The following is a 4,924-nucleotide window of genomic DNA, read 5'->3' as shown; positions in this document are numbered from 1 at the left end:
ACAAGGCTAAGGATCAAACGTTAAATTTTGTTAATAACATATGAGAAATGATCATTTGGCAGCCGCGTTTGTTTTCCAAGAATTTAGTAGGTAGTAAAGGAAATATTACTGTGAATTATTGCTACGTTATATATTTTATCGTTGGATTTTGTTAAGATAATAGTAGATATTATTCAAATAATAATCTTATCTTGAATTGTGAAATAAATTTGAACTCTATGGTGTGGTGCGGTCTTTTGCAAGTAGTTTCTCTTCCAAGGGCAGCGTGGCCGAGCGGTCTAAGGCGCTGGTTTTAGGCACCAGTCCGAAAGGGCGTGGGTTCGAATCCCACCGCTGTCAAATATTTTATTTTGGCGAAAATTTTAGTCATAATACAAAAATTTGTATGTAATTTTATGGGCATTATTTTTATGTAATTTTTAAAATGAGGTATAGTTCCTGATGACTTCATTCGATCTGTTTATACTCTTAAAATGTTTGTATTTTCTTATAAACGTACATAAGTTGATTGTAGTACAATATACTTATAAACACTTTTATTTCGTCTATAAAATACGAATGATAGATGAAATTTATTTTTACAGTGTTCATAATTATCTATTCGAAAATATTTAAAACAATCATCTTTAATCATTGATTGCCTAATTCTTTACTTATTTTTTTTTCATACCTTTATAACGGTTATAAAGTTATAAGAAATTGTCTTATGGCATAATTTTATCCGCATCTATTTTTTATTTTTTATGACTAATTTGATTGTTTGATGTTATTTCCAAAATAAAATACTATTTGACAGCGGTGGGATTCGAACCCACGCCCTTTCGGACTGGTGCCTAAAACCAGCGCCTTAGACCGCTCGGCCACGCTGCCCTTGAGGGTACAACTTCTTGCAACTTACCGTACAGCGCTTCGAAAACCCAAATTCGAATAAGGGCAAAAGGATTTTTGAAAATACTGAATTTCGACGTTTCGAATCTAGATACGTTTCATCTTCGAGCTATTTATTATTTATTATTTTTTTAATTTTCGTAATGTCTCTCTTTGTATTTTATATAACTCTTGCAATTACTTTGATTATGTATGGTTTTAATTTATAATAAATTTAAAAAAAAAGTAATGTTATTCTTTTGTAATTGTAATTTAGTAAAACGATGTAAATCACTGAAATTATAAGTTTCAATGTGTCCTGACTAAGCATTTTGTTAGTCAAATTAAAATTTCTAAAATATATAATAGTTTAGTCGGTCACGGTGCCAAAAGCACCTTTAGAAATCATTTAGGCTTCGGCCATCGAACTGAAAGAATCTTTTCAAATGTAGTCTAGTAAAGATCTTTTAAAATGAAATGCTACTGGATAATATATAATATCAACGTCTGTGTATAATCAGAAATGGAATAATTCCAAATACTGTTACAATTTCCCCACAATGTATTTTTCTTTCGCCGAATTTTCACATATTTCGGGAGCAGAGCAGAAACGTGTGATATAATTTCCAGCATTTCCTTCCGCGTTGTGACCTGTTTGAAAGTTTTGTTCGAAAATACTGTGTCAGAGAAAGATTCGCACAGACGAGAAGGGATTTTTAAACTCTTCGTGACATTTTCCAAATGGGATGACGATTTTGTTTAACATTTCAACTCGAGCATATAATAAGGGTCTTATGTATATTGGTAATAAAGATATTTTCAGGAGCCGAAATATTGAACGTAAATAAGGCCAATGATTAGATAATTTTCACATGCAGAAAATATTTTACTTCTAAAAACCAAATTTGGTGAGCACCTACAAATTAATTAAGACTTCGAGTTCTTATTGAATTTTATCAAATTGATTTTGAACTTGAGTCTGTCGCTTTAGAGTCAAATTTTAAATACTCATGCTTATTAATTTTGATGTCAGACGATTCAGAATCATTTGGAACGTCGAGAAATATAAACTTTGTAGAAAGTTAATAGATAGTAAGCTCAATGCAAGTTGTCGTAAAGTCCAAGATATAAAGTGAAAAATTGAGAAAGTGAAAATGATATAATGACAATCCCAGAAACAAGACAAAAAGCTCCAAGGTCAAAATTCGGATTCAATAATAATTCTACCTGCGTGTTTCCTCGTCTCTATCAATTTTCCAATATTGATGTCACGGAATTTTTCATCCTACACGATTTTGAATACAAACGTCGAGTGGCTGTGTTACTTCCATTCATCCATAAAAATCTGAAACATTCTACACGTGTTAACGAGAACCCTCATGATCTGCTGAAGGCTGAATGGGTTCATCCATGCGGCATTTCGATAATGCTGTATAAACATCGGAGCGCGGCATTCCGACAAAATGTGGATAGAGAATACTTGAAATATGAATTTATGGCCTATAAATATATAGGTTTTTATACCACTCGATAGTAATGGAAATGTTCAGTGCTGAACTATAATCGGGAAATAGTAGGTACTTCAGAAGACATTCCGAAGCGTACTTGTGGTATATACATATTCTTGCATTCATGATTATACGTTTATGAAACAAAATAGTTAGGATATTTTAAGAAAAATATTTTAATATTTATTTTACAATCAAACATTACAAGAATCTATTCAATCCATTAAAACCTTAGCACTATTTAATTTGAGAGAATTTATAATTGAGTTTTGCATCCAAAACAGCTTTCAGATTCTAGTTCACTATTACAGAGTTCAGATGATATTGTTAAAACAACATCTAAACAAAAGCTGCATGATGTATTTAAAATCAATTTTGAATTCTCAGTTTTATATTCTACTATTATTTTCAAGCTATTCTGTCGAAATTTCATCACAAATATTTTCCATTCACTTATCCATAAAGTTGCAATTACGAATTTTATTTTCCCGGTGCTACATAATTTAATTTTCAAATCCACTATTTAACTGTTATACTTATAGCAGGTGATAAATTTGAGTGTTAAAAATGTCGTGTTTTAGCGTAAAGTCGCCAATTCGCAAGCTGTAAAGCTCGGCGATAAACCGGATCGAATCGTTTCGATAAAAATATCAAAGCTTCGACGACATGGTAACTGCATAGGTAGGCTACATGCCCATGATATCATATAGAAAGGGTGTCCCAGAACTCAACAAAAATAATTTTAAAAATTTTATACTTACAATGAGTACAGTTAGATGTCATATGTCCATATAGCTTATATCATTAACATTGTGCGTTTAAAACACATTTGAATTGACTGTGACTCAAGTTCAAAAATATAAACAAATATTTTAAAACTTTATATATTATACAAAATTATATATCATTTACCTTGGCGCATTTTCAAATTAATAATGACCTGATTCAAATCTGTATTTGTGTAGTTCGAATCAAATTAGTTCTACTCACAAGAACATCCGATTTGGTTTAAATCAAGAAGTTTTTTTTGACATTACATGTCGATTCGAATTACATTAATCCTGCTCATAGAAACATGCCCTTACCCTCCCTCGGCAATTTATGCATTCGCCGCCACTGTGTTGAACAGAACGGAAATTACGATCGCACAGGTAAACCGACGACTAGACGCTTCTGGAGATATCGTAATACACAGCCAGAACACAGCGTAAGCAAATTTAATACAAGCCAATGACTATTCGGCTAATGGGCTGACTTCGTCTTTGACCTGCAGGTAAATTAAACGGGGCTGGGAGACATCGCAAATCGAATCAAACATGGAATTAACCCAGAGGGATGCGACGAGATAATTGAAGTGCATTTATTAAACGAAATCTGTGTAAAATGTCCATAAGGTATAAATCATCAAACTTTGGTAGATATGTTACCGTAGAAGCTTATATTAGGTTCTACTAAATTTACACATCTTTCATCTGAAACAAAACTTGTTGCATTGTTTTTACTTATGGTTTAATCCAGAAATTCAATATAATACTTTCTATATTACAATATGTTAATCCACTCTGTGTGTATCTGCTTCCAAAAGTTATTAAAAATCTTTCCTCCAAACCTTTCCATCCAAGTACAACTCAACCTTCTTATCTAGTTGCATAATCTAAGTTTATAATTAAAGTGTTTAAAATTCAAAGTGCCTTTTGCAAAACTTTCGATCATGAATATGCACAAGCAAGTGCTCCGACATATTTTTACATGTTATTTTAAATATTCACAAAACGACTAAGTAAGGATTAATTTCATCAATTAGGAAAGTGCGCTTAAAAAGTACGCCATATCGGATTTACGACTGAAGACGCTCAGAAAAAGAGCTTTTAGTGAGGGAAATCGAAGATCGAATATTATTAGATAACTTAATTTTGTTTAGTTCATTTTTCAATGATTTATTAAACCTGTGTTAAGCTACAGTATAATTTCATTGTATCAAAATTCGAAAATTATGTATTTGTGAATGTACATGTGATCCAAAACTTGACTTTTCGACAGCACCGCTATTAGAAATTTATTAGTTATTATAAGTATCACTAAAATTGGATTTAAAAATGTATCAAAGTTTAAAGTAATCATGTCAAAATCTAAATTTTATCGCTACCTCTGAACAACCAGACATCATGCAGTAGCGATGTCCATTTTCACTTACAAATATAGATCAAAAATATGTTTCCAACTGGCAATGGAAAATCTTATGGCCCCTAAAAGTCAAATGCCTATTTTTTATCCATCGATGTCGACTTTTGATCAAAATTTATTTCCACCCCTAAGAATATGTACTTCCTATGCAAAGTGCTCTGCCGAGAGAGAATCCGTGGTAACTTTTAATTGTGGGATTAACTTACTTTATATTTTAATTATTTTTTTCAGCGCGATTTTATATAGCAGACCGATCCACGCGATGGGAGAGCTTTTGTAATCTGTTTTATTTTCGGTTAATTATTATTGCAGCGACGAATATTTTCGGTGTTGTTACGTAGCATATTTCAAATTGAATTACGTAG

The 4,924-nt window shown here is 31.8% G+C and overlaps 2 non-coding genes across 2 annotated transcripts; one reads left to right on the top strand and one right to left on the bottom strand.

Annotated features, from left to right (window-relative positions):
• The first annotated feature begins 259 nt into the window (after nucleotides 1-259).
• Nucleotides 260-339, top strand: Trnal-uag. Its single transcript has one exon. It is a non-coding gene; the product is annotated as a tRNA-Leu (tRNA).
• Nucleotides 340-790: 451 nt separating this feature from the next.
• Nucleotides 791-870, bottom strand: Trnal-uag. Its single transcript has one exon. It is a non-coding gene; the product is annotated as a tRNA-Leu (tRNA).
• Between the last annotated feature and the right edge of the window lie 4,054 nt (nucleotides 871-4,924).

This window comes from Ctenocephalides felis, unplaced genomic scaffold, assembly GCF_003426905.1.
Source record: "Ctenocephalides felis isolate EL2017-DRISC unplaced genomic scaffold, ASM342690v1 CF-g0.4_SCAFFOLD_03570, whole genome shotgun sequence".
NCBI lineage: Eukaryota > Metazoa > Arthropoda > Insecta > Siphonaptera > Pulicidae > Ctenocephalides > Ctenocephalides felis.
This window is presented reverse-complemented; position numbering and strand designations above follow the sequence as displayed.